This window comes from Tasmannia lanceolata, unplaced genomic scaffold, assembly GCF_043159265.1.
Source record: "Tasmannia lanceolata isolate RefF3 unplaced genomic scaffold, GAP_Taslan_0.1 ptg000443l, whole genome shotgun sequence".
NCBI lineage: Eukaryota > Viridiplantae > Streptophyta > Magnoliopsida > Canellales > Winteraceae > Tasmannia > Tasmannia lanceolata.
Window position 1 is genome coordinate 240584 of NW_027519116.1, and position 6917 is coordinate 247500.

A 6917-nucleotide genomic window follows, 5' to 3' on the forward strand; every position below is an offset into this window, starting at 1 on the left:
GGGTGCAAGGCTAGTGTGCAAGGCTTGTATGCAAGGCTAGTGTGCAAGGCTGCTGTGCAAGGCTTGTGGGCAAGGCTGGTGCGCAAGGCTAGTGCCCAAGGGTTGTGTGCAAGGCTAGTGCCCAAGGCTAGTGCGCAAGGCTCGTGCCCAAGGCTAGTTCGCAAGGCTTGTGTGCAAGGCTAGTGCGATGGGCCAGTGCCCAAGGCTTGTGAGCAAGGCTTGTATGCATGGCTTGTGCGCAAGGCTTGTGTCCAAGGCTTTTGTGCAAGGCTCGTGCGCAAGGCTAGTGTGCAAGGCTTGTGCGCATTGGCAGGTAGCCCACCACCATGCACGATCCAAATGCCACTCACGCGACAACACGGTGCCAAGCCGGGCATGGTGTGCACTCAAAACCAATCAACGGACAGAGGTCATGCGTCATGGGGGGGATCTAGCAAGGCCATGGGGAAGGTCATGGAGGACCTTGGAAGCAAGCGCAAGACGAGAGCGAATCGAACAAGGGGCCAGGACGGGGCCTTGTGCCCATGGTCTTCGCAAGACTGCGTCCAAGGCGCCCGAAAGCCCAAGGGAACACAAACCCGGCCGACACTTGCAATCGCACATGCTCTCAGCAAAACACCATCAATGCTGCCCAACGGGGCCAGCACGAGCAGTCATCCGCGGTCCCCTGGCCCTGCGCACGTTTGTCTTTGAAACCGAGCATCAATGCCACAGAAAGTGCCGGGGCGCCAGCTGGAGCCATCATCCGCGTTGCCATGGCTCGCTTGGCCTTGGCTTGCCAGTCCCCGACAGGAGCAATCGCGCATTTTCTTTGCAACCGACCATCAATGCCGCCCAACGAGGCCAGCACGAGCAGTCATCCGCGGTCCCCTGGCCCTGCGCACGTTTGTCTTTGAAACCGAGCATCAATGCCACAGAAAGTGCCCGGGCTCCAGCTGGAGCCATCATCCGACGTGCCATGGCTTTGGTCCCATGGTCTTCGCAACCGAGCATTCGTGACACCCGACGGGGCCAGGACACCAACCCTTCCGACAGGAGCATTCGCGCATGTTCTTTGGCCACACAACGGCGCCAGCACGAGCAAAATCATCAGCGGTGCGGTGGCCTTGCACGGCCTTTTGTCTTTGGAACCAACCATCAGTGCCACGGGAAGTGCCGGAGTCCCGGCATCCGCGGTGCCAAGTCATTGCGCCCTTGGTCTCTGCAGCGGGGCATGCCGGGCACTCCCAACCATTGCAAGCAAGCAAGAAAGAAAGTAAGTAAGTAAGTAAGTATTACATATAGGGGCGGGACATGCGGGGAGTTCTGCGAAACGTGCACTACGGGGCACACGCGTACCTACCGGGGCATACCGACCCCTATTGGGGCACACGTGTGCATATCGGGGCATACCGGGCCTATCAGGGCACACGCGTACATACCGGGGCATACCGAGCCCTACTGGGGCACACGTGCGCATATCGGGGCGTACCAAGCCTATCGGGGCATTCGCATGTATCCCAAGGCATACCGAGTCTATCCGGGCATACGCGTTCATACCGGGGCGTAACGGGCCTATCGGGGCATACTTGGGCATATCCGGGCAAAAAATGCCCAAAACTTGCGCAACCTTGGCAACCGTGGTCCATTCCTCACTATATGCCATGGCCTTGTGCCCATGGTCTTCACAAGACAGCATCCAAGGCGCCTGAAAGGCCAAGGGAGCCCAACCCAGCAATGCCCAGCCAAGGCCAGGCATTCCAGTGCCTGCCCGGGCAAAAACGCCCAAAGCATGCCCCATTCCTTAGCCTATCCAGGCAAAAACGCCCAAAACCAGCCCATTCCAGTGCCTATCCGGGCAAAAACGCCCAAAGCATGCCCATTCCTTAGCCTGTCCAGGCAAAAACGCCCAAAACCAGCACATTCCAGTGCCTATCCGGGCAAAAACGCCCTAAACCTGCGCATTCCAGCGCCCCGCAGCATGCCACCCTCCTATAGGGTTTGCGCAACCAACCCGCCTAACCACCAGTGGCAACCAAAGGTGCTGTTAGCGACGACTTCTGAAGACGCAACGAGACGCGACGGGTTTGCGCCCAGACGCGACGAGACGATGCGGGATCTGCGCCCAACCATGCCTACACCCGCCGACTTGTTGCGGGAGCTGCTTGCCCAAGCATGCCTAGCGTGCAAGGCCTGCGTGCCCAAGGTCTGTGTGCAAGGCTAGTGCCCAAGGCTAGTGCGCAAGGCTAGTGCCCAAGGCTAGTGAGCAAGGCCTGGGTGCAAGGCTAGTGTGCAAGGCTTGTATGCAAGGCTAGTGTGCAAGGCTGCTGTGCAAGGCTTGTGGGCAAGGCTGGTGCGCAAGGCTAGTGCCCAAGGGTTGTGTGCAAGGCTAGTGCCCAAGGCTAGTGCGCAAGGCTCGTGCCCAAGGCTAGTTCGCAAGGCTTGTGTGCAAGGCTAGTGCGATGGGCCAGTGCCCAAGGCTTGTGAGCAAGGCTTGTATGCATGGCTTGTGCGCAAGGCTTGTGTCCAAGGCTTTTGTGCAAGGCTCGTGCGCAAGGCTAGTGTGCAAGGCTTGTGCGCATTGGCAGGTAGCCCACCACCATGCACGATCCAAATGCCACTCACGCGACAACACGGTGCCAAGCCGGGCATGGTGTGCACTCAAAACCAATCAACGGACAGAGGTCATGCGTCATGGGGGGGATCTAGCAAGGCCATGGGGAAGGTCATGGAGGACCTTGGAAGCAAGCGCAAGACGAGAGCGAATCAAACAAGGGGCCAGGACGGGGCCTTGTGCCCATGGTTTTCGCAAGACTGCGTCCAAGGCGCCCGAAAGCCCAAGGGAACCCAAACCCGGCCGACACTTGCAATCGCACATGCTCTCTGCAACACACCATCAATGCCGCCCAACGGGGCCAGCACGAGCAGTCATCCGCGGTCCCCTGGCCCTGCGCACGTTTGTCTTTGAAACCGAGCATCAATGCCACAGAAAGTGCCGGGGCGCCAGCTGGAGCCATCATCCGCGTTGCCATGGCTCGCTTGGCCTTGGCTTGCCAGGCCCCGACAGGAGCAATCGCGCATTTTCTTTGCAACCGACCATCAATGCCGCCCAACGGGGCCAGCACGAGCAGTCATCCGCGGTCCCCTGGCCCTGCGCACGTTTGTCTTTGAAACCGAGCATCAATGCCACAGAAAGTGCCGGGGCGCCAGCTGGAGCCATCATCCGCGTTGCCATGGCTCGCTTGGCCTTGGCTTGCCAGTCCCCGACAGGAGCAATCGCGCATTTTCTTTGCAACCGACCATCAATGCTGCCCAACGAGGCCAGCACGAGCAGTCATCCGCGGTCCCCTGGCCCTGCGCATGTTTGTCTTTGAAACCGAGCATCAATGCCACAGAAAGTGCCGGGGCGCCAGCTGGAGCCATCATCCGACGTGCCATGGCTTTGGTCCCATGGTCTTCGCAACCGAGCATTCGTGACACCCGACGGGGCCAGGACACCAACCCTTCCGACAGGAGCATTCGCGCATGTTCTTTGGCCACACAACGGCGCCAGCACGAGCAAAATCATCAGCGGTGCGGTGGCCTTGCACGGCCTTTTGTCTTTGGAACCAACCATCAGTGCCACGGGAAGTGCCGGAGTCCCGGCATCCGCGGTGCCAAGTCATTGCGCCCTTGGTCTCTGCAGCGGGGCATGCCGGGCACTCCCAACCATTGCAAGCAAGCAAGAAAGAAAGTAAGTAAGTAAGTAAGTATTACATATAGGGGCGGGACATGCGGGGAGTTCTGCGAAACGTGCACTACGGGGCACACGCGTACCTACCGGGGCATACCGACCCCTATTGGGGCACACGTGTGCATATCGGGGCATACCGGGCCTATCAGGGCACACGCGTACATACCGGGGCATACCGAGCCCTACTGGGGCACACGTGCGCATATCGGGGCGTACCAAGCCTATCGGGGCATTCGCATGTATCCCAAGGCATACCGAGTCTATCCGGGCATACGCGTTCATACCGGGGCGTAACGGGCCTATCGGGGCATACTTGGGCATATCCGGGCAAAAAATGCCCAAAACTTGCGCAACCTTGGCAACCGTGGTCCATTCCTCACTATATGCCATGGCCTTGTGCCCATGGTCTTCACAAGACAGCATCCAAGGCGCCTGAAAGGCCAAGGGAGCCCAACCCAGCAATGCCCAGCCAAGGCCAGGCATTCCAGTGCCTGCCCGGGCAAAAACGCCCAAAGCATGCCCCATTCCTTAGCCTATCCAGGCAAAAACGCCCAAAACCAGCCCATTCCAGTGCCTATCCGGGCAAAAACGCCGAAAGCATGCCCATTCCTTAGCCTGTCCAGGCAAAAACGCCCAAAACCAGCACATTCCAGTGCCTATCCGGGCAAAAACGCCCTAAACCTGCGCATTCCAGCGCCCCGCAGCATGCCACCCTCCTATAGGGTTTGCGCAACCAACCCGCCTAACCACCAGTGGCAACCAAAGGTGCTGTTAGCGACGACTTCTGAAGACGCAACGAGACGCGACGGGTTTGCGCCCAGACGCGACGAGACGATGCGGGATCTGCGCCCAACCATGCCTACACCCGCCGACTTGTTGCGGGAGCTGCTTGCCCAAGCATGCCTAGCGTGCAAGGCCTGCGTGCCCAAGGTCTGTGTGCAAGGCTAGTGCCCAAGGCTAGTGCGCAAGGCTAGTGCCCAAGGCTAGTGAGCAAGGCCTGGGTGCAAGGCTAGTGTGCAAGGCTTGTATGCAAGGCTAGTGTGCAAGGCTGCTGTGCAAGGCTTGTGGGCAAGGCTGGTGCGCAAGGCTAGTGCCCAAGGGTTGTGTGCAAGGCTAGTGCCCAAGGCTAGTGCGCAAGGCTCGTGCCCAAGGCTAGTTCGCAAGGCTTGTGTGCAAGGCTAGTGCGATGGGCCAGTGCCCAAGGCTTGTGAGCAAGGCTTGTATGCATGGCTTGTGCGCAAGGCTTGTGTCCAAGGCTTTTGTGCAAGGCTCGTGCGCAAGGCTAGTGTGCAAGGCTTGTGCGCATTGGCAGGTAGCCCACCACCATGCACGATCCAAATGCCACTCACGCGACAACACGGTGCCAAGCCGGGCATGGTGTGCACTCAAAACCAATCAACGGACAGAGGTCATGCGTCATGGGGGGGATCTAGCAAGGCCATGGGGAAGGTCATGGAGGACCTTGGAAGCAAGCGCAAGACGAGAGCGAATCGAACAAGGGGCCAGGACGGGGCCTTGTGCCCATGGTCTTCGCAAGACTGCGTCCAAGGCGCCCGAAAGCCCAAGGGAACCCAAACCCGGCCGACACTTGCAATCGCACATGCTCTCTGCAACACACCATCAATGCCGCCCAACGGGGCCAGCACGAGCAGTCATCCGCGGTCCCCTGGCCCTGCGCACGTTTGTCTTTGAAACCGAGCATCAATGCCACAGAAAGTGCCGGGGCGCCAGCTGGAGCCATCATCCGCGTTGCCATGGCTCGCTTGGCCTTGGCTTGCCAGGCCCCGACAGGAGCAATCGCGCATTTTCTTTGCAACCGACCATCAATGCCGCCCAACGGGGCCAGCACGAGCAGTCATCCGCGGTCCCCTGGCCCTGCGCACGTTTGTCTTTGAAACCGAGCATCAATGCCACAGAAAGTGCCGGGGCGCCAGCTGGAGCCATCATCCGCGTTGCCATGGCTCGCTTGGCCTTGGCTTGCCAGTCCCCGACACGAGCAATCGCGCATTTTCTTTGCAACCGACCATCAATGCCGCCCAACGAGGCCAGCACGAGCAGTCATCCGCGGTCCCCTGGCCCTGCGCACGTTTGTCTTTGAAACCGAGCATCAATGCCACAGAAAGTGCCGGGGCGCCAGCTGGAGCCATCATCCGACGTGCCATGGCTTTGGTCCCATGGTCTTCGCAACCGAGCATTCGTGACACCCGACGGGGCCAGGACACCAACCCTTCCGACAGGAGCATTCGCGCATGTTCTTTGGCCACACAAAGGCGCCAGCACGAGCAAAATCATCCGCGGTGCGGTGGCCTTGCACGGCCTTTTGTCTTTGGAACCAACCATCAGTGCCACGGGAAGTGCCGGAGTCCCGGCATCCGCGGTGCCAAGTCATTGCGCCCTTGGTCTCTGCAGCGGGGCATGCCGGGCACTCCCAACCATTGCAAGCAAGCAAGAAAGAAAGTAAGTAAGTAAGTAAGTATTACATATAGGGGCGGGACATGCGGGGAGATCAGCGAAACGTGCATTACGGGGCACACGCGTACCTACCGGGGCATACCGACCCCTATTGGGGCACACGTGTGCATATCGGGGCATACCGGGCCTATCGGGGCACACGCGTACATACCGGGGCATACCGAGCCCTACTGGGGCACACGTGCGCATATCGGGGCGTACCAAGCCTATCGGGGCATACGCATGTATCCCAAGGCATACCGAGTCTATCCGGGCATACGCGTTCATACCGGGGCGTAACGGGCCTATCGGGGCATACTTGGGCATATCCGGGCAAAAAATGCCCAAAACTTGCGCAACCTTGGCAACCGTGGTCCATTCCTCTCTATATGCCTAGCCTTGGCAACCGTGGTCCATTCCTCACTATATGCCATGGCCTTGTGCCCATGGTCTTCCCAAGACAGCGTCCAAGGCGCCCGGAAGGCCAAGGGAGCCCAACCCAGCGATGCCCTGCTATGGCAAGCCAAGGCCAAGCATTCCGGTGCCTATCCGGGCAAAAATGCGATTCCTCTCTATATGCCTAGCCTTGGCAACCGTGGTCCATTCCTCACCATATGCCATGGCCTTGTGCCCATGGTCTTCCCAAGACAGCGTCCAAGGCGCCCGGAAGGCCAAGGGAGCCCAACCCAGCAATGCCCTGCTTTGGCAAGCCAAGGCCAAGCATTCCGGTGCCTAACCTTGGCAACCGTGGTCC